Below are 22,885 nucleotides of genomic sequence, written 5' to 3'. Positions count from 1 at the left end.
CCACTCTGACTTTCGCGCGCCCATGCGTCTCTGAGTGTAGCGCCCCGATACTCTCCCCCACCCCAAGGATTCTTCTCCCTACGGGACGAGCTGGGGGCCCGGGAGCGCCACAGACCCCGTGGACCCGGGAAATCGCAGCTTCGTCATAGCTAAGCTCGCCGCGCTCAGCTTTTCCCACCACCTGGAGGATCCACTCTCCGTGCGTCCTTCCCGACCTCAGGCTGCAGAGAAAACGTGGGGGCGGGGATCGAGGAAGCCGCGCGCAGAGGCTCCTAGCGCAGCCCCAGGAGGAATCCTGCCGCCACCAAGAAGCTGTGCGCGCGGCCGGGCTCGGCGCTGACAACAGCCGGATCTACCGGGCCTGCCGCGAGCCTCCGCGTCCAGGTGGGGTCTCCGCGCCCCAATTCCACCCCGCCCCGCCATCGGCGCTCCCCGCAAGTGCGGGGTTTCCACCGGCCCCGGCGTTCGCGCCCACTCACGGTCTCCCTTGCCCCCCCCCTCCCGCCCCGGGAGATGCTCCCGGCGTTCTATTCCGCCCTGCCTTGACCCGCCCAGCGAACGATGTGACCCCGCCCCCTTGCGGTCTCCCCTCCCCCGGTCGCTGCCCCTGCCCCCACCTGTGGCGCTCCGGGCATCTCTAAAGGCCCCAACCAGAGTCCTCCAACCCACCCGCAAGGGTAGCGCACCGGCAACGCGGCCCCACCCCCAGGGACTCCGCCCACTTGTGGTGTTACCCCCGCCTCCGCGACCTCACCCACCGCTAGCGCGGCAGCCACCTACGACGACCCCCGCGTAGGTCCTCCTGCCCACACCCGGCCCCGGCCAGCCCCTGCCCCTTTCTCTGCCCCTTTCCCTGCCCCTGCCCCTGCCCCTAGCCGCGCCCCACCCCCGCAGCCCCTCCTGTGCGCTTGGGCCCCGCCCGTCAAGGCCCTTTGACGCTAGGGCCGGGCGGGGGCGCGGGCGGGGCAGCGTTTCCGAGTCGGGCGCACGCGGGCAGGGTCTCCATTGCCTGCTGCGCACCCGGACTAGCGGCTGCCCTCGGCCTCCTCGCCTTGGACGCGGAAGACTCCCGGGCCCCCAAGGGCTCCTTGCGGAAGTTCCTGGAGCACTTCTCCGGGGCCGGCAAGGCCATCGGCGTGGTGACCAGCGGGGGACATGCTCAAGGTGCGCGCCCCCCTCCGGGCGGCGAGGGAGGGACGGACGGAGAAGGGGAGAAGAGGGAGAAGGGGAGAACAGGGCGAAGGGGATGGGGGAACCGGGCAGAAGAGGGGGAAGCGATGGGAGGACCCGGGGAAAGGTGGGGAAGCGATGGGAAGAACTGGGGAGAAGAGCGGGGAAGCGATGGGAAGAACTGGGGAGAAGCCCGTGCCCGGGAGCGGCAGGGGTACCTGCGGGGCGGCGGGAGCCGGCAAGGCAGCCCCGGGGTCCATGCCGGGTGGGGCGGAGGAGGAAGGAACATGGCGATAGGAACCTCCATTCGGAAAATAGTGAGCTTTCCACCCTCTCCGGTTTATGTTTTAAATTGAGCCTGGTAGAGGGGGTCGCCTGGAGCACCTTCCGGGGTCGTTCTGCCTCTGAGCTGTAGGATGGGGCCGGGCTTCCCCTCCGAATCCTGGGTACAGCGCGATCACTTCTTAAGTTGCCCCCGCCCCCCAACTCCGCCCCACGCCACCCCCCAGCTTGTGGAGGAAGAAACGGCCGGATCTCGGCGGGCCTCCTGTCGCCTCGGGCCCCCCGCGGCGTGGGCGGGGTCCCGGCTGCTGCAATGGGGGAAAAGGCAGGGGTGCTGTGGGTTCCCGCCTAGCGTCTCCGAGGCAGTCAGGCAGCCCCTCGCGTTTCCGTTGGAAGATTTTAAAAAAGGGTTTCCTGCGCTCGCATGTGCTGTCGCCTTCCGGCTCGTGACAAAACCGAAAACTAAAATGGGTCCCAGGCCCTCCCCGCCAGCCTCCGCGGAAGGGAAGGAGCAGGAATCGGGGACTCCGGGACGTCAGTGGCGCTGCAGCGCGGGCTCTGGGCTTCCCCTGTCCTGTAATGTGGAAAGGGCTCTCCAGGAGGGGCCGAGCCTGGGCCCACGACGCAGGCGCTCCGGGAGGACATTTAACATTGAAGAGCGAGAGGTGGTGGAGACTGCGCTCCCCAGGCCCCGGGTGCACGTAGGGGCACCGGTGCCCAGGTTCAGGAGGGTGAGGCCTTCTTGGCCAGGTAGCCTTGTTAAATCTATCTGAAAATCACAGATAACTAAGTATCAAGTCGTCACAGATCATTTTAGTATCCTGAATGAGATGGCTACGGAAAACATGAAAACGTCGTTACTGGTTACGTGCATGACGCATCCAAAACATTGTTACCTGCACAGTGGCAGCACTGATATTTGTGGGCTTTTGAACGTGTGGACTGGAGTGTTAAGAGCCCTTCAGAGTTATGACAGTAGTTTGATTTGAATGTTCTTTTCTTGGCGAATAAATGCTGTACATTGAATTTACCCAGGAAACTAGGAAGGTGAACCCACACGAAGGACACAGGCCTGTGGGCTGCTCCAGGCGCCCTTAGGGCGTTGCAGGGCCTGAGCCATGCGCTTCCTGCTCAGCCTCCTGAGAGCCGTGACGGCGTCTCTGTTCTGCCTCACACTGGACCCGCTAGTTTCATATTCTTGTTATGGTTCCGAGGCTACAAGCGGTTGGATTCTGTGAGACACTCTCTGTCTTCCTCCTCCGGCTGCTTTCAAATGGGTCGTCTTTTTTTAGAACTGATTTTTTAAGCAGTGATTGATGGGGTGAGTTGTAGTGCTGTCCTGAACTGCAGAGGGAGCGCATTGAGGAACCTGGGTTTTGATGCTGTGCACATCAGCAGAGTCACCAGCCCAGGGCCCTGTCAGTCCCATTATTAAGCTCATTTCTTGCTCTTGTCATCGTTACTCAGACGCCTTAAAAAAAAAAGCAAACTCCTGCTTACCGTCACTGGCTGAGTTTGGCAAATGGGTGTTTACCCTGGAAAGAGGGGCATTTTGTCCTCTGGAACGTCTAAGGCGCCCTTTGGTGAGGTGGTCTGTTTCTGACCACTCTATCCCGTGGGCGTCCTTCCTACTTCCACCTTCCCTTTCCGAACGCCTCCGCCTCCAGGGCTTTAACTTTCCTTCTGTGTGTGTGCCACACAGGTTATGACTGTTGTGCCAGTGCCCTGTTTTTTCTCTTTCTTTCTTTCTTTCTTTCTTTCTTTCTTTCTTTCTTTCTTTCTTTCTTTCTTTCTTTCTTTCTTTTCTTTTCTTTTCTTTTCTTTTTTCTTTCTTTCTTTCTTTCTCTCTCTTTCTTTCCCTCTCTCTCTCTTTCTTTTCTTTCTTTCTTTCTTTCTTTCTTTCTTTCTTTCTTTCTTTCTTTCTTTCTTTCTTCCTTTCTTTCTTTCTTTCTTTTCTTTTCTTTTTTCTTTCTTTCTTTCTTTCTCTCTCTTTCTTTCTCTCTCTCTCTCTTTCTTTTTCTTTCTTTCTTTCTTTCTTTCTTTCTTTCTTTCTTTCTTTCTTTCTTTCTTTCTTTCTTTCTTTCTTTCTTTCTTTCTTTCTTTCTTTCCATTCTTTCTTCTTTCTTTCTGCTGAGGGCCCAAAACTTGCTGCATCTCAAAAGAAGCATTTGCATCCATTTGTTCGCGATGAGCATAAACTGCTCTTTAAGGGAGACTAATTGGTAAACCCGGCTGCTGTGGGTAGAAAGACAGAGGTGGCCGCGGAAGCAGGGCTCTGCCTCTTGGAAGCCTGCACAACCGTCCTGCTTTCTTTCTTCAATATCCGCGGGGGGGGGGGGGGGGGGTGGGGTGGTTAATTTTAATAAGCCCTGGAAACCAACAAAGCAGGAAAGTGCTAAGACATTGAGGTGTGAGATTTAAAATGACAACCAGCAGCCTCTCATTCTTCCTTCACTGAGGAAGGAAGGAACCAGTTGCCTCTTCGTTTTGGGGCTGCAGGGTATGTTTGGCAGCGACACTGGCCCTTTGTGCTGTGTGACTCATGAATTGAGATAGTTCTTTACTAAGTGTTTTGTGCAGTAGGTATGAAAATGGGGAAAGAGGGAGCACTGTCCGGGGTGGAGAGGCGTGGAGAGACGCTGTGATACATAGCGAGTCCTTTTCTTCTGGGCTCCTGGTTTTCAATCTTTTTCTTCTTTTTTTCCTAACAGCTTGAAAGATGATTTTTGTGTCTTAATTAAAAGGTTGAAGACTGTGGGTCAGACCCAAACTAATTCCATCGGCATCAGAGAAAAGGATTCTTTACATATTTATCTATAGGCACAATTAATTTTTTTATTTTTTGCTGAATTATCTGGTTAGTCAAATCATACATTAGAGAAGTAATATTAAAAATTAAAAAATAAAAAATGTATCTGTAAACATATCCCCCTTCCATTCCAGTCTTTGTCTCTGTGTAATTTTAGAACCTTGGGCCATGATGTACATAGAGTTTATATTCTTTTAATATCTTGCTACTTCATTGTTTTCATGTTTAATCTTTGGGTTGATGTATCACAGGTTACTTGACCGTTTCTTACAGGTGTTTGTTTTAGTTTTTTTTTTTCCCTTAACGCTAATGTAAATTTGAGTGTTTGGATGGTAGTTTTAGCAGAATTTAAGGCAGAGTCTCAGTTAGGGTGATGGATCGATTTATAGTCCCTAATTTGAGGAGGGAGGTGGCAATATGCCCTTTCTTCTAAAATTGATATGTTAAATCACAATGGACATTTACATGATTTTGAGCACTTGGGACTCCCCTGGGGTTCACTGGTATTGCAAGGTCAGGGCTGGGGATCTTCTGCTGGAGAGGCCCCCAGCGTGCCCAGCGCAGGGTCCTGAGTGTGTTGCTGCAGGACAAGCTCTGGGCTTTGCCCTGCAGTGGCCGTCGCTCTGGGAAGAGCTGGCTGCTCCAGGAATGAGGCCTATGCTCTGAAGCTCACAGTCAGCAGACCAGCAAAGGTCAGCGCAGATGACCTTATATGAATCATTCATTTAACAAGCATTCATGGAATACACATTCCATGCAGTTGGAACTTAGAGTGGAAGGCCATCAGTTCACTGTTGTCTCAGCAGAACTTTGTCCCTGGGTCCCTGTTGAACTTAGAGTGGAAGGCCATCTGCTCACTATTGTCTGAGCAGAGCTTGGTCCCTGGGTCCCTGTTGAACTTAGAGTGGAAGGCCATCAACTCACTGTTGTCTGAGCAGAGCTTGGTCCCTGGGTCCCTATTGAACTTAGAGTGGAAGGCCATCAGCTCACTGTTGTCTGAGCAGAGCTTGGTCTCTGGCTCCCTGTTGTAGCCTCCGCTCCTAGGAGGTGCACGGTGAGTGTTGGGGGACCCTCTCCAGGCACAATTGCTGAACAAGGACCCCTCCCAAGGGTGTCAGCCCTAGGCCCTGAGCTCTGAAGAGGAGGAAGGCATTCCTGGGGCCATCTCCCCTTCTGGATACTGAGCTCTGCACAGAGAGTAACTCTTCCACATTCACTGCAGTGAAGTTCATACTTTAGAGACTGGGGCCTGCATTCCCCAGAATTTCCATGGCCACAGGTGGTGGCTGCACCATGCGACTGGTGTCTATGTTCCCTGGAATTTCCGTGGCCATAGATGGTGGCTGTACCATGTGACTGGGGTCTGCATTCCCTGGAATTTCCGTGACTGCAGGTGGTGGCTGCACCATGCGACTGGAGTCTGTGTTCCCCAGGATTTCTGTGACCATAGGTGGTAGCTGCACCATGCGACTGGAGTCTGTGTTCCCCAGGATTTCTGTGACTACAGGTGGTAGCTGTACCATGTGACTGAGGGTCTGCGTTCCCCTGAATTTCCGTGGCCATAGGTGGTGGCTGTACCATGGGAATGAGGGTCTCTGTTCTCTGGAATTTCCATGGCCATAGGTAGTGGCTGTACCATGCGACTGGGGTCTGCGTTCTCCAGAATTTCTGTGGCTGCAGGCTGTGGCTGCACCATGCGACTGGGGTATGCATTCCTCGGAATTTCCGTGGCCATATATGGTGGCTGTACCATGTGACTGAGGGTCTGCATTCCTTGGAATTTCCATGGCCATAGATAGTGGCTGTACCATGTGTCTGAGGGTCTGCGTTCTCTGGAATTTCTGTGGCTGCAGATAGTGGCTGTACCATGTGACTGAGGGTCTGCATTCCTGGAATTTCTGTGGTCGCACATGGTGGCTGTACCATACAACTGGGGTCTACATTCCCTGGAATTTCCTTGGCCACAGGCGGTAGCTGCACCATGCATCAGGTCCTCTGTCTCAGGAGTTGGTGCCATTGTCTCTGTTACTCCCTCGCCTGACACACAGAGGCAGTTCCTGACTTTATCACTCCCAGGAAACACACAGGCATCTGTTTTGGATCCTTGTTTTATTTCCCCATCACCTTTCTCATCAAAGGGAAATTCACATCCCTCTAAAGCTGAAAATGGTGTGGGGCCCCCTGGTGGTCTTTCCAAGGCATTATCAGCAGGTAAATTAGATCATGTGGGCCAGTGTACCTGAAATGAAAACAGAAAGGTAAGTCGTGTCACTAAGCTTTGGTGGGAGATTCAGGGTCTTTGTTAGTGGCAGAATCATCCAAAGTAAGTTGTTTGTTCACTGCAGATCTAGATGGTTGGCTGTGTCAGGATTAAACTTAGCCAGTGTCGACAGAGTGTCGCTTAATCCCTCACGGAAGCGTGTCAAGTACATTGAAGAATAGCTGCCAAGTCTGCTATTGTCGGGAGAGAGGCAGGTACGTCTCTCGCTTAGCCCAGTGCTGCAGGAGGCCAGGCTCACGTCAGGCTGTGCGTGTGAGTGGGTTGGATTTTTAGCACTCTGGGACGGTAAAGCACAAACATCTATTTTTAACTTGTGGGTGACCTTCTTCTGTGCTGCTTGAGTCTCTGTGGGCCTTTCTGTTTCCTTCCTGAGGAGTCTGTGCCAGGGTCCCAAGCGTTCTCTGGGCTGCACCTCCGCGCCTGCCCAGTGAGGAGCCTCCTCCTGGTGGCTGTGGGACTGGGCTGGGCCCACACTGTCAGCATCGTCTGGGGTAAGCAAGCCCGTCCTTCCACACCTCAGTGTCCCCAGCTGTTGAACAGGGCTAATCAACTGACCGTCAGGATTAATGGGGATCAGATGCGCTCATCTCATAGCCCTGCTTGGTAAATAGCCACTTCCACTCTGTCCTCCAATGTGCTACTCTAGACTTTTGCTTTACCTCCATTTAGCCAGGTGATTCGAGGTGACAGTGACTATCAAGAGGGATGTACAGAGGAAACCAGTGGAAGAGAGCTCGAGGAGCAGACATGGGCGCAGGGAGCACAGTGCGGGGAGCACGGCTGCAGGGAGCATAGGCATGGGGAGCACAGATAGGTGTAGGGAGCATGGGCGTGGAGAGGACGGGTGCGGGGAGAACGGGTGTGGGGAGCACGGGCGTGTGAAGCATGGGTGCGGGGAGCACGGGTGCTGGGAGCACAGGGCATGGAGAGCATGTGTGTACTTGCTCTGCTCTGACAGAGGCTGCCGAGCATGTACTCTGTGCTCAGATGGGTCAGAGCCTCAGTGCCTCTTTTTTAAAAAAAAAAAAAAAAAATCTTTTTTTAAAGATAGGACTTCTGTCTTCCTGGTGGCCCCTTTTAGTCGATACTCTTTTAAGCCTGCTTTTCCAGAGAAAAGCTAGGAAGGATGGCCTATATAGGTTCCAGTCTGGGCATATCTGGAAGAATGGGTCTTTTTTAGGTTTGAGTCTGGCGTACCTGGGGACATCTTTGAACCTCCACTCAGAGTCCCAGAACCACGTGTAGAGGCTCCCCAAATGTCTGCTGGGACTTTCCCCTCTGCTCGCGGATGATGAAGAGCAGAACCTCACCCTGCCACGACCTCTGGGGTCCTCCTTCCTGGAGGGCAGTGCCTTGGTGACCAGCGTGTGTAGGAGTCTGAGCTGGCACCTTCGGGCTATGCTGTGCAGCGGGGGCTCATGCCATGGGGCATTCTTGTGTTCTGCACCGGGACTGGTGACGTTGGGCATCCTCGTGCAGTGTGGACCACATGAGGTGCACATGAGCCAGACAGCTCCCGGAATTCGGAGCCTGGCTCTGTCTCAGGCCACCCACCTGTCTGTGGCATTTCTGAGGGATTGTGGGGACCGTATGAGTCTGTGTCCCCACCCTCACTGGCTGGACACCTGTGCCAGGCTGGAGCTTTATGTTTCACCATCCCCTGTTCCGAGTTGTGTGAATATTTATTTTCATTACCTACTCTCATGAGCTTTCCTTTTTAAAAAAAAAAAAAATCGGAGACAGACTTTGAAGTCCCCTGGCCCCACCGTTCGTGGACCTAATGGTATTGCAGAAATTATGACTTCAATTATGTATAATAACTGGGGCTACTTTAAAAGTCATGTAAAGGAACAAGGTGGAGTAGCCATTTCAAGCTGTACATCATGCTGGATTCTTAAGTGAACATTATCAGGGTTTCAACACGTTTTCTCTTTTTATTTACTTTGGAGAATATAATGGATGCTCAGAAGCTGTTGGGATTTAGTAAGAGGAAGTTATCCTTAAGAAGCTATTTAAGCAAGGGGACAGTTGGAGTAAACGTAAATTATGAACACACACCTATTCCAAACCAGAGAAATAAAAGCATCAACTTTACTGGGGTTGAAACTTGGGTGCTAGTGTGTCTTTCCTGCCCACAGTGACTGTGGCAGTGCTGTGGGCAGGAAATTCTGGAAAGAAGACTCGGTGCCAGTGGTAATTTTTGTGACGATTCATTTGCTTTCAGCTCAAGTGACTATAGTCTTACTTGCAAATGGCTAGGTCTCCACCAATGGACCACAACACTGACAAAGGACACATGAGAAATGACCCTTGGGTTTTTAACAATTATTATTTTTAATGGACACATTATAGTACATATCCATGGGATACAGTATGATATTTCAATACATGTTTTTCGTGTGTAATTAGCAACTCAGGGTAATTAGCATGTCCATCATCTCAAACATTTGTCATTTCTTAATGCTGGGAATATTTAAAATCCTCTCTTCTAGCTGCTTGAAAATATACAATAAATTGTAAACTATAGTCACCCTACAAGGCTATAGCACACTAACCCTTATTTTTACTATCTAGATGTAATTTTGTATCCATTAGACAACCTCTCCCTTTCTGCCTTCCCGCCGCCCTTTCCTGTCTCTAGAAGCCACTGTTCTACCTTCCGAGGGTAGAATATCGTTTTCCTCATAGAGATCTTTAACCTTCTGGGTTAGATTTCTTCTGAGGTATTTTTATTTTTATTTTATATTTTTGTAGTTAAATGGGATTGCTTTCTTGATTTCTTTTTTCACTGGCTCATTGTTGGTCTATAGAAATGCTACTGATATTTATATGTTGATTTTGTATTCTGTAACTTTACTGAATTTGTTTATCAGTTCAAAGAGATTTTTGCTGGAGTCTTTTTTTTTTTTTTAATATATAAGAGCACATTGTCTGAAAACAGATAATTAGAGTGCCTCCTTTCCACTTTGGGTGCCCTTGATTTCTTTCTCTTGCCTGACTGCTCTTGACTAGGACGTTCAGTGCTGTGTTGAATAGGAGTGGCACAAGTGGGCGTCCTTGTCTTTTACAGATCTCAGAGAAAAAGCTCTTAGTGTTTCCCCATTCCCCATTATGTTAGCTGTGGGTTTGTCACATATGGCCTTTATTGTGTTGAGGTATGTTTCCTTCAGTGCCTCGTTTGTTGAGACTTTCTATCATGAAGCAGCGTTGAATTTTATCAAATGCTTTTTCTGTATCTATCGAAATGATATTATGGTTTTTGTCCTTAATTCTGTTGATGTGATGTAGCATGATTATTGATTTGTGTTTGATGAGCAATCCTTGCATCGTGGGATAAATCCCACTTGATCATGGTGTATAATCTTTTTGATTTGCTGTTGGATTCAGTTTGTTAGTATTTTGTTGAGGATTTTTGCATCTGTGTTCATCAGGAATATTGACCTATAGTTTTCTCTTTTTATTGTGTCCTTGCCTTATTTTGGTATCAGGGTAATGCTGGTCTTGAAGAATGAACTTGGCAGAATTCCCTCCTCTTCAATACTTTTGGAATAGTTTGAGAAGAATTGAAATAAAAATGTGTAGAGTTCAGCTGCGAAGTCACCTAGTTCTGGGGTTTTCTTTGTTGGGAGACTTTTTATTATTACTTAGTCATACATGTTACTCATTATTGGTCTCTTCAGGATTTCCGTTTCTTCTTGGTTCCATCTTGGTAGGTTGTACGTGTCCGGGAATTTATCCATTTCTTCTAGATTTTCCAATCTGTTGACATACAATTGTTCAAAATAGTCTGTAATGATCCCTTGTATTTCTGTAGTATCAACTATCATTCTCCTTTTCTGTTTCTAATTTTATTTCTTTGGGATTTCTTTTTGTTTGCTTAGTGTAGCTAATGGTTTGTCTATTTTATTTATCTTTTCAAAAAACCAATATTTTTTTCTTCATTTTTATATTTGTTAGTTTCAAGTTTATTTAGTTCCTCTTTGATCTTTGTTATTTCTTTTCTTCTACCACTTTTGGATTTGATTTGTTCTTGCTCTTCTAGCTCATTGCAGTTCGTTGTTAGGTTGTTTATTTTAAATCTGTTTTTTAAATGTAGGAGTTCATTGTTATAAACTTTCCTCTTAATACTGCTTTTGCTGTATACCATAAACTTTGATATGTTGTGTTTCTGTTTTCATTTATTTCAAGAAATTTTTAAATTTCCTTCTTCATTTCTTCATTGACCCATTGGCTATTCAAGGGCATATTGTGTAATTTCTATGTATTTATACAGTTTTGAAAGTTCTCCTTGTTTTTGTTTTTTTTTTTTTAATTAACTTTGTGTTCTAGAGTACATGTGCACAATGTGCAGGTTTATTACATGTGTATTCACGTGCCAAGTTGGTATGCTGCACCCATTAACTCATCATTTACATTAGGTATATCTCCTAATGCTATCCCTCCCTCCTCCCGCCTCCCCCCTCCCCACAACAGGCTCCAGTGTGTGATGTTTCCTTTCCTGTGTCCAAGTGATCTCACTGTTCATTTCCCACCTATGAGTGAGAACATGCGGTGTTTAGTTTTCTGTCCTTGCAATAGTTTGCTGAGAATGATGGTTTCCAGCTCCATCCATGTCCCTACAAAGGACATGAACTCATCCTTTTTTATGGCTGCATAGTATACCATGGTGTATATGTGCCACATTTTCTTAATCCAGTCTGTCATTGATGGACATTTGGATTAGTTCCAAGTCTTTGCTGTTGTGAATAGTGCCGCAATAAACATACATGTACATGTGTCTTTATAGCAGCATGATTTATAATCCTTTGGGTATGTACCCAGTATTGGGATGGCTGAGTCAAATGGTATTTCTAGTACTAGATCCTTGAGGAATGACCACACTGTTTTCCACGATGGTTGAACTAGTGTACAGTCCCACCAACAGTGTAAAAGTGTTCCTATTTCTCCACATCCTCTCCAGCACTTGTTGTTTCCTGACTTTTTAATGATCGCCATTCTAACTGGTGTGAGATGGTATCTCATTGTGGTTTTGATTTGCATTTCTCTGATGGCGAGTGATTATTGTAGCAGGACTAGCCGCAGACAAAACATGATGGGAGGCTACATGCATCAGCTAACAGAACAAAACGTTTTACAGTGCTTTCTCAGACAATGTCTGGAATTTACAGATAACACTAGTAGTTTGGGTCAGGGGTTAATATTATTATTATTATTTTAACCACCAGGGCCAGGTGGTGGTGCCAAGGTCGTCTAGCTATTTATCTTACTTCTGTTTCCTTCCAACTTTTTGTTTTCTCCCCCTTCTCCTGTCTTATAAACTAGGGAAAAGGGGAGACGGGAAAAGTTGGGAAAGACAACAGGAGAAGTGGTGGTCTCATTCTATATTATGAGCATTTTTTCATGTCTCTATTGGCTGCATAAATGTCTTCTTTTGAGAAGTGTCTGTTCCTTGTTGTTGATTTATAGCTTTATTCTGTTAGAGTCTGAGAGTATCCTAGATGTTATTTCAATTTTAGAAAAAATGTATTGAGAATTCTTTTGTAGCCTAACATGTGGTGGATTCTAGAGAATGTTCCATGTGCTGAGGAGAAGAATGTGCATTATGTATCTGTTGGATGAAATGTTCTGTAAATGTCTGATAGGTCCATTTGGTCTACACTGGACTTTAAATTTGATGTTTTGTTGTTATTTTTTGTCTAGATGACCTCCAGTGCTGACAGTGGGATTTTGAAGCTCCTACTATTGTTGTGTTGGTGTCTCCCTGTCTCTCTCTGTCTCTCTCTCTCTCCATATATATATATATATATATAGATAGATATATATATATACGCACACGTATATATATGTGTGTGTGTGTGTGTATATTTATGTATATATAAATTTATTTGAGACAGAGTTTTGCTGTTGTTGCCTAGGCTGGAGTGCAGAGGTGCAATCTCAACTCATTGCAACCTCCACCTCCTGAGTTCAAGTGATTCTCCTGCCTCAGCCTCCCAAGTAGCTGGGATTACAGGCATGTGCCACCATGCTGGGCTAATTTTTTGTATTAGTAGAGAGAAGGTTTCACCATGTTGGCCAGACTGGTATTAAACTCCTGACCTCAGGTGATCCACCTGCCTCCACATCCCTCCCAAAATGCTGGGATTGTAGGCATGAGGCACTGCGCCAGACCTCTCTTTCTATTTAGATCTACTAATATTTGCTTTATATATCTGAGTGCTTTGTTGTTGGGTGCACATATACTCGTAATTGTTATATCCTTTTGCTATTTTGATCTCTTTATTATATAATTACCTTTTTGTCTCCTTTTTACAGTTTTTGACTTAAATTGTGATTGATCTGAAATAAATATGGCTACTCTTGCTCACTTTTGATTTCCATTAATGTGGAATGTGTTTTTCCATCCCTTCACATTTAGTCTATGTGTGTCTTTGCGGCTGAACTGAGTTTTTTGTAGGCAGCATAGAGTCAGTTTTTCTTGTTTTAAATTCATTCAGCCCATCTGTATCTTTTAATTGGGAATCTTGGGATTATTTTGCTATTGATATCACAGTCCAGACATTAAGATTTTCTCACTTAAGTTGCTTTACACAAATTAATATGAAGAGGAAGTAGAGTTTTTCTTTTGTCCTTTTGAAGAGAGTGATGGATTATTATTTTCACTTCATGCAAGTGAGGGACTCACCATGCCTGTTGGGATTTTAGAATTTCTTTCCTGTTATTAGGAACAGCAATGATCTGTAATGGGTTCCTGGAATCATCCAGTGATGGTCTGAATATCTTAAAACTTTCCTTTCATGTCTCATTTTCTATTTCTCCCCTAGTAGCCATGCACCTGGGGCAGGACCTGGCCTTACATTTCTTTGGTTTCTTGATGATTTTTCAGGTTTAGTGTTTGACACAGTTAGGAGTCTGGATAAAATCAGTCCTTCTGGGAAGTGTGTAAGTCAAACAAGGACTTTCTGGTGACGTTATACAGGTTTCCCATGCCCCATGAGTACAGGAATAGCTCCCTGGGGAAGGAGAATGGGCACATGATGGCAGGGAGCCATTCTGGGATGGTCCCATCGTTCTGCAGGAATTGTCATGCGGGAAGAAGAAGCACGTGGTGACTGAGCTGGTAGTGATTCTGCTGATAGTTTTGATCGTTATGATTTGCTCCTGAAAGGTGATGTGGGATGAACTGCAATATTTAGAATGCTGACATTCCTTGAAACAAAGATATAGAAAAAGGTTTATAATTGCATGATGCCTTGTAGTTTTCAGCTGCTCTCATGTGGATCCTTTTTCGTGCTTCTGAAATGCTTTCCCAGGAGAGAGTGTTGTTCTTTGTATATAGATGAGGAGCCTGGGTTTCAAATGGTTAGGAATTCAGTGCATGCATTGGAATCTTTAGTTTCCTGGAACATTTTCTATTCAAGTATAGACCACATGGCCTCTAAAGGCTGGCTCATTCTTAACACCGCGATTGGTTATCCAGCCTCACGTCTGGGGTGGGTGGCAGGAACTCCACAGCCATCCTGGGTGCTCTGGGGTGGGGTGGCTGAGCTGTGGCAGCTCCTCCCAGCTGAGCAGGAAGGCTGGGGAAAGCTCATTCCATTCCCCTTGGTTCTAACCAGGTAGAGGCTTACACTGCACGTTTCCTTAGCTGGGAACCTTTAGAACTTTACATTTAAATCTAATCTGTGATCCAGGGGGTAGACACATGGGTATTCACTGTACAATTCCTACATTTTTTGTATATTTAAAATTTTTTTTTATATGTGTCATGGACGACAAAAGAAATGAGACCCCTTTGAGTTAGCTTTTCTGTATAGCATCTTCTAGAATCAGGAGGCTGGACAGGGTTTAGTTTCATCAGAAATCTGAATCTTTCTGGTCAAGAGACGGCACTATTAAGTTCTTGGTTGTGTGGTTTCTGAGAAAGAAATATTCTAAATGAGTTCCAGGAATCACCTCTGTGGGATTTCTACAGGAAAAATGACCACTCTTGAAGCTTCGCTGTCACTAACAAGAATAATGGTGACGGTTTCTAAGCTGTCTCCAGCCAATCTTTAGTTCTTTTATGCAGAGTGCTTTTATTCCAAGTGAGGTGCCCTTCTGTTTAATAGTGACCTGCAGTTATTACAGGGATTGCAGCTGCATTTGATGGACGTGAACCTGCTCATCTCTGGCTCCCCAGCTTCGCCTCTGGGGTGCGTGGCAGGCGCTCCACAGCCATCCTGAGTGCTCTGGGGTGGGAAGTCTCTAGGGGGAGTGGACAGTGCATGGCCAGGACGTTCCTGTCCGAGGTTCCACACTGGTGTGTGGGCGTCTCTGCCCTGTTTCCTCTGTCCGTGCATGTGTGGCGTTTCCTCCGTTCGTGCATCTGTGGCCTGTTTTCTCCGTGTGTGCCTCTGTGGCACGTTTCCTCCATCCATGCGTCTGTGGTGTTTCTTCCATCCGTGCGTCAGTGGCATTTCTTTCGTCCCTGCGTCTGTGGCACTTTTCCTCCCTTCATGCGTCTGTGGCGCTTTTCTTCCCTCCGTGCGTCTGTGGTGTTTCCTCTGTCCGTGCATCTGTGGTGTTTTCTCCGTCTGTGGATCTGTGGCGTTTCCTCTGTGAGTCTGTGGCCTGTTTTCTCCGTCCACGCTGAAGGCCGTCACTTCTCTCTAGTCACCACTTACTGATCGCTCCCTGTTGGGGTCCGTGCCGGGGGTGGTGGAGAATGAAAGAACACACAAAAGACAAAGACACACAGAGAACATGGCGGCCGCGCTCAGAGCCTCCGCCTCACTTTATTTATACTCCATAAACCCCACGTCAGCAGAAAGAATGCAATGCAAAACAAACTTTCTTTTCCCAGATGTAACCTTCTACTCAGTTCTTTGTTTCTATGCTCTTTCTTATCTGCCCGCCTTCTTGGCGCCTACGGGAGTTCATTAAAAGTTCAATTGGAGATACTGTCCTTGAGCCCTATCTATTCTCAGCATACTGTTTTCAAAGGCCCCTGCATTTCCCCCCCTTTTTTTTTTGTTTTGCCTCAATCCTAAAAAGGTAGCCCATATTTGTTCTTGTGTTTTCTTTTGTTTTTGGAGGCGATGGAGGGAGCATCGAATCACCAAAAGAAGTAGACCCAATCCAAGTGCCCAAAGCAATATACTTCCAGAGATTGTAGAAGTCCATATCTTCATCTGGGTCCATGGGTTAAAGCAAGGCGCTGACCCAGCTCCTGAAGGGTTACAGTTCCGGACAACACATGTAATTGTTGTCGAAATGCTTCGGAAATGTTCTGAGTGAGCTCCTGGATGTCCAAACTAATATTTTTATGGCCTACTAATAATTTTCGGATTACAGTCCAATTTTGAGAGATGTTAAAAGGCACAGGCGTTACACAAAATTGAGTGGAGTTCCAATCACATTGTAATGTCATCCGAGTACTGAGTACAGTGAGCTGATCTCCAAGCCATGTCAATGCTTGCTCCATGTTGTCCAATCTTTCAGCAAGTTGAGAATCAATGTTTCGTTGTTGAAGCCATAACCGGTGAGATTGTTCGTGCCATTGCTGCATAAATTCAGCATTTTGTATGCTTTGACGAAGAGCGAATCCTGCTATGGCTGCAGTGGAGACGATGGCGACAAGGCTCATCACCGAGGCAATTATAAGTCCAAGGGCACGGAGGGTTCACTGGAGAGAAGTCCAAATATAAGTCTCAAGAGGTGATGCCCCCCATGGTCGCGTAAGGTTAACAGGTAGCCAAATTTCCTTACGAGCCCTGAGGATATAAATATCCTCAGTAAAATTGTGCCACCAGGAATGATTGAGGCAAGACAAAAATGTACACATATCTGTACAATTAACAGTCCCCGTAAGATTATCCCATGTCAAATTTCCTGCTAATAATAGGTGGGGCTTACGGACACAAGCAATAATATATCAGGAGGTATTCCGATATAACTGAATATGAAAGGAGTTATTCGGGTTAGAAAGATAAAGGGGCATATTCCCCACAAAAGTGCTAATGGCATCGCCTGCAACTAACAACTTCCAAAAATAACTCTGTACTTCAGGCCTCCTTCACGCCATACCAAGGTTTCATTACTGTTAGCAGCAATACTTTTATTTACCCAGTGTCATTTCAAAGGTATGTGACTAAATTTTGTTTGAAAATCACCGTGCACACTTCAATCAGTTATTTGCATCCCGTTGTATTCTAATAAAATCCGGGGTTTAGTTCCCCGACATTATTGTCACTCCAGCACCTCAATATTAGGAGAAACCTCTAGAATAGGACCAAAAAGTAAAGAACTAGGAATAGTTTCATTACTATATACAGTATGATTATATTAAAAACTTCTAGCTACAATAATAACAGTATTAGCAGCCACATGACTATAACGAACAGCCCAAGCTTCATGCAATTTTCGGAGACAATGAGGACTATTTCCCATACATATTGGAAGTCCTTCCACTCCAAATTGGTATGTGCTGATTATAATTGCTGTTTAACGTTCTATGTTGTCCTTGTCCATATGGGGGATGGCATCCAAGTAATGTTATTGGTGAAAACCTTAATTTCCGCCTCCTCTCAGGCGACTCCCTGATACAAGGGTGGAAAGGGAATATAAGTCCAATATTCATACAAAGCCTCACTAAGAGAAATAAGTCTCCCGCCGAGGCACATCTAACAAAGGAAGAAATGCATGCTGAATCCAGTTTTCTTTTCAACAGGGTTTCAATCATCTTGTAGGAAACCACTCAGGTCCACTCCCTGTAAGGACAAGAGCATAGCCCCGTCCCTGTTTTAGAACTTGCCCTTGAACATGCTTACCTTCTTCATTAGGATACCAAACCTTTAAACTGTCAGCAGGGACTATCACCGAGGGAGTTGAGGAAAGATGGGTTACGACAGCAGAGTCTTGCAATTGTCTCCATTGATTCAAAAAAATTAAGGTAAAAAGAACCTTCAAAATCTGGTTTCAAAATCTGGTTTCTGGGGGGCTCATTTCCCCCTTTTTGTTTTGTTTTAATAGTTAAGTTTTTAAAGTTAAATTTGTGCGCTCAATGATGGCTTGACCTTGACTGTTGCCCAGGATACCGGTGATATGTTGAATATTGTATTGCTGTAAGAAAACTTGTAATTTACGAGAGACATAGGCAGGGGCATTATTAGTTTTAAGTATGAGGAATGCCCATGATGGCGAAATAAGCTAAGAGATGAGTAATAACAGAAATGAGAAAAGGTATCAATGGTATGATGAACATACTTTAATCGTCTAAAAGAAGGGACACCTCGTGGATTAACCCCAGGATGGAAGGATGGAATGCTCAAAGGAGCACAGGAAGGACAAGCTCGAATAAGAGAACGAGCTTGTTTATGAGTTAAATGAAACCATCGTTGAAGGCCAGAACTATTAGTGTGATGTAGAGTATATTTTTGTTCTGCAGCATGTAGGTGGCCGATTAAAAGCAAATCAATCTGAGTATTACCATGAACTAATGGTCCAGAAAGTTGAGAATGAGAACGAAGATGAGTGATGAATAAAGGAGCTCGACGTTGGCTCAAAGTAAAGGATAACAAAGAAAAGAATTTCTGAAGAGAAGAAGTAGTACAAAGAGGTAAAGTGGCCTGAGAAATATAAGAAGTAACATAAACGGCGTATTGAGAATCACTAACAATGTTACAACCAGTAGTAGGGAAATCAAGTAAGACCATGAGAATAGCAAACAATTCTCCCTATTGCACCGAGGGATAAGGATAAACTGTAATTCAAGATTGATGAAGCTTCTTGCCAAGAATCAGAAGTTGCAAGAAGATAAGTGATCTGACTATGAGTGAATTGAGAGATAATTAAGGAAGGATCTCCTCCCCAAAGTTGTCGACAGTGATGCCGTCCTTTGATGATCAGTTCAGCTAAACGATCGATATAAGTAGCCAAGCGTTTAGATATTTTATTGGACAAAAAGATCCATTTTAGTGGTCGACTAGTTTGATGAATCATTCCTGTGGGAGAAGGTAAAGTATGAAATAAACAAAAGGAAGGGCCTTTTGAAGTTGCTCTTCAACAGGCTGGAGTTCCTGTAAAGCCAAAGGAGTTAAATGCCGTGAGTTGTCCAAGTGACTGTCTCCTTCTAGAATAGAAAAAAGATGTTATAACTGATATGTTGGTATTCCTAAAACAGGACGCATCCAATTAATGTCTCCTAGAAGCTTTTGAAAATCATTTAATGTTTTTAAATGATCACGTCGAATTTGAATTTTTTGGGGTCGAATATTTTGTGCCCCCAAGGTATAACCTAAATATTGATAAGAAAATCCAGTTAAATTTTTTCTGTGGCAATATTAAGTGAGTAGAAAGAAAGCTGAGTTTGTAATGATACAAAAGCATCTTGCTGCTTTTCTCTGGTTTTAACTTTGTGGGATAAGGGCAGGATTAGGAAGACCAGGCTGTAAACTTTCCCTAGGTTTAATGTAAACATTTATAATTTTAAGACAAGACAAAGACAGGAATTCCATGCAGAAATACGTGGCTTTATATTCCTCTCGGCCATTTGTTTTTTGACTTACTCTTTTAGAGTCCTAAGTATTTCTTTAAATAATAGTCACTGTTTCACCTAAATAGGAGTGGTGGCTATGAGTTTAAAGGATTGTAGCCCATTTTGAACATCTTATTTTTGGCAGCTGAGGAAATATGAGGAATGTTTAAAAAAGCAGCAAATTGTTGTGAAAGATCTTGTTCCCAAAAATTAATATTGATAGGAACAATATAAAAATTAAAAAAAACACTTGACCTTGTTGACCTTTAGGACCGACACAGGTTAAAGGTTCTATGTCTTGATAAATCACAGAAGCAGCACCCAAGCCAGTGAGTATAACTGAAACTTGTCTTTTTTCCCATTGTATAGGCCACTAATTTAAACAAATAATAGACATATTCACCCCCGTATCAATTAACTCTTTTAAAACTATCCCATTAATGTGCAATGAACATAAAGGCTTTTGATTAGAAACTAAAGTTTCCCAAAAAACAGTTTTTTCTGTGCTACGAAACCCTCTCTATTGAGAATACGTTCCCCTGCCTCTAGGCGTATAAATTGTGAAACTTGTACCAAAATAAACATTTTATTAGTAATATCATGTCCTTTTGGCAAAGGGCCACACACTCTAATAGCTAATTTATATACTCCTCTATTAGGAGACAAAGTATAAGGCTGAGTAATAGCTAAGTCAGCAGCGGCGCTCTGCTTAGTTGCCGCATAAAGCTGAGAAACTGGGGTAAGGTGTGGGATCCTTAAGGAGGACTTGAATTTATTCCTTAATGTTGTAGGCCATTGCTCACTGAATATTGTAGTAGACTTCTATTGTAATTGTTGGGGCCCCAAGCCTGTGGGCCCCAGCTCCCGTTTCCCAGGAGAGGAGACAGTAAATTTCCACTTTTATCAGTTTTGGAACGACATTTATTTGTCCAATGTCGACCTTTACCACAATATTTGTACACCTCTGAAGGCAGCTTTCTGCCTTGAGGGATAAAAGTGTTCAATTTTTATGACATTCTTTTTTTTGAAATGTCTAGGTTTACCACACTGCAAACAAACACCTTGTCTGTTAATTCCTTTTAAGGCTTTAGACAAAGCTCCAGCAAATAATTGAGCATCATAAATAGCCCCTCCAACACTAACACAAGTTTTAATATATTTATCTAAATTGGCCCCATTGGCCTTTAACGATTTTAACAATTTTTAACAGTCAGCATAAGCATTTTTAAAAGACAATGTTTATAACACAATTTTTGAAGCAAGGCCAGCACCCACAATTTTGAAGACAGCATCCTGAAGACGGGCTACGAAATCTGAATATAGTTCATTTGTGCCCTGTAAAATCTTCACAGAGGAAAGGGAACATTTTCCTGTTATCTCTACCTTATTTCAGGCCCTTAAAAACAAAGTCTTGATTTGAGTAAAGGCAACATCATCTAAACCAGCCTGAGCATTAAGAGTAGCATATTGGTCCGTGCCTGTGAGTTGTTCCTCAGTGGGTCCAGGGGGATCACACATAACATTTTTTCTAGCCTATACATGTGCCTTGTTCATTTACCAGCTGTGCAATTGTAACCACTGAGAACGATCAAGAAAAGCCTTCCCCAAAGTCTTCCAGTCTATAGGAATTATCAAATTTTCTGATGAAAAATATCAAGAAGACCAAGGATAAAAGGAGATTGAGGTCCATAGTTAGAAATGGCAGCTTTCATTTCTTTTTAAAAATTTAATTTGTAAGGCATTAAATTGGACATTATTGCCACCATTTGAAAACTGAGCATTAGGAGCAAAAGAAGCACAAATAATTGGAAACAGATCCAGCTCCTTAAAATTTCTTTTTAAATTAAAAGTATATATAATATATAATAATAGTCATATCCCCAAATATAAAGAATCTCAACATATTAATAAGAAAAGGCAAATAACCCAACCAAAAGTAGCAGAACAAAGAAATGACAATAAACCTATATGTCTAACATCATTACTCACTAGGAAATATGTATATTAATACCAAATTGAGAATCATTACATACACAATACAATGGTTAAAATTTAAAAACACAGAAAATATCAAGAGGTAGTTAATGTATTAAGCAGCTCGAATATTCAACTTCTGTTTGGAGTGTAAATTGGTGGAACCTATGCACCCCTATAACATAACAATTTCCTAGCTGGGGTTATTAATACTATATTAATGTTAATAGTTAATATTAATGTGTTTATTTATTGACTATTGAAATACTCATAATATTTTAACAAACAATAAGATATACATATACACTGGTTTTAACATATTAAACAGGTGTTTAGTATAAATTTAAAGTATGTCTGATGTGAACAGGGCTTCAACTTTGCCAAACAAAGGTAAAGATAAGGAAGCTGGGGGGTTGGAGGCACTGGAAAATCCTCTTTTAACAGGGCAGAATGAAAAGAAACAGGGAAAGCTCGCAAAGGTGAATTAGAAGAATATATCTGTAATATTTGTTGAAGCATTTCCATAATACACTGCATGTCAGAATTTCCCTTAGAAGAAGGAAGAGCTGGCTTTTTCTCTTCTCCCCCTTTTGCTATCCCCCCCATCCTCTGTTATCCTGGCACAAATGGGCTCCATTTCAGATTTATTTTATTTTTATTTTTTCCAAATCCTCAGATATCTTTCCTCCTGTGGCTACATTACCACACTCTGAATCAGTCTCAAGTAACTCTAATGTCTGAGTGATAGAGTCACACAAGGTCCACAATTTTAGAGGCATAATATCCCCTAACTGGAGAGCTCTAAGCAGAGTTTTTACTACCTGTAACCATTCTCTGCGATTCAGCTGCACTTTAGTCTGATACTGAAACCAGTAACAATGTTGTTCAACATGGGCAAACAATCACTTCAAAGTCTTTTTCTTTCACTTTTACTCCTATAGACAGCAACAGTCCTTGAAACAGCCGTAAATATTCTGAGGCCAGAGAGATGGAATTCCCCATAATGAAAGCTTAAGAAGGTTCCCCTTAACAATATCCGGGCCTTACCCGCCCCTAGGGGGTTCCCCTTCTTGTTCTCCCCTACTCACCCGTGCTGACCCTGCTCGCTGCGCCACTTGTTGGGGTCCGTGCCGGGGGTGGTGGAGAATGAAAGAACACACAAAAGACAAAGACACACAGAGAACATGGCGGCCGCGCTCAGAGCCTCCGCCTCACTTTATTTATACTCCATAAACCCCACGTCAGCAGAAAGAATGCAATGCAAAACAAACTTTCTTTTCCCAGATGTAACCTTCTACTCAGTTCTTTGTTTCTATGCTCTTCCTTATCTGCCCGCCTTCTTGGCGCCTACGGGAGTTCATTAAAAGTTCAATTGGAGATACTGTCCTTGAGCCCTATCTATTCTCAGCATACTGTTTTCAAAGGCCCCTGCAGCTCCCTGTGTGCTGAGCCTGTGTCAGGCGTGTGGCGTGTGTCCCCTGTGTGGCAGGGGTTTGCGTGACACACAGGGACACACGCTTGGGGAGCTGCAGTGATGGGGTCATAGCCACGCAGCTCAGCCCTCGGTCTGAGGGTCTTGGTGCCCACCCAGCTCTTCCCGAAGCAGCCTCAGGGCAGATCCCAGCTCTGCTTTCTCTCCTCGAGATACCTCATGAAGTAAACTAAGCAAATCGAAAGTAGGAAACAGTTGTGAAATGAGGCCTGGTTTCAGGTGTGTGTGGTCATTTCTCTTTACATGTTTACTTCACATACCCCAAATGATATACTTTCCAGCTGGTATAACAATGAATTACCAGCCATTACTGGTACAAAATTCCAGGAAGGATATTTGAGGAGGGCATAGTCTCAAAAA

At 44.8% G+C, this 22,885-nt stretch overlaps 1 long non-coding RNA gene across 2 annotated transcripts; it reads right to left on the bottom strand.

The window, feature by feature from the left end:
• Positions 1 to 4,492: 4,492 nt before the first annotated feature.
• LOC144334894 (uncharacterized) lies at positions 4,493 to 22,254 on the bottom strand. 2 transcript variants are annotated; one of them, XR_013405148.1, is made up of 2 exons: positions 22,122 to 22,245; positions 4,493 to 6,500 (listed from the first exon to the last, which is right to left on the bottom strand). It is a non-coding gene; the product is annotated as an uncharacterized LOC144334894 (long non-coding RNA). The 2 variants fall into 2 exon arrangements; XR_013405147.1 differs by lacking the exon at positions 4,493 to 6,500 and adding an exon at positions 15,278 to 17,656 and having other exon boundaries at positions 22,122 to 22,254.
• Positions 22,255 to 22,885: the final 631 nt, after the last annotated feature.

This window comes from Macaca mulatta, chromosome 15, assembly GCF_049350105.2.
Source record: "Macaca mulatta isolate MMU2019108-1 chromosome 15, T2T-MMU8v2.0, whole genome shotgun sequence".
Classification (NCBI taxonomy): Eukaryota; Metazoa; Chordata; class Mammalia; order Primates; family Cercopithecidae; genus Macaca; species Macaca mulatta.
Note: the sequence above shows the minus strand (reverse complement) of the source record. Positions and strands in the feature narration are given on the sequence as shown.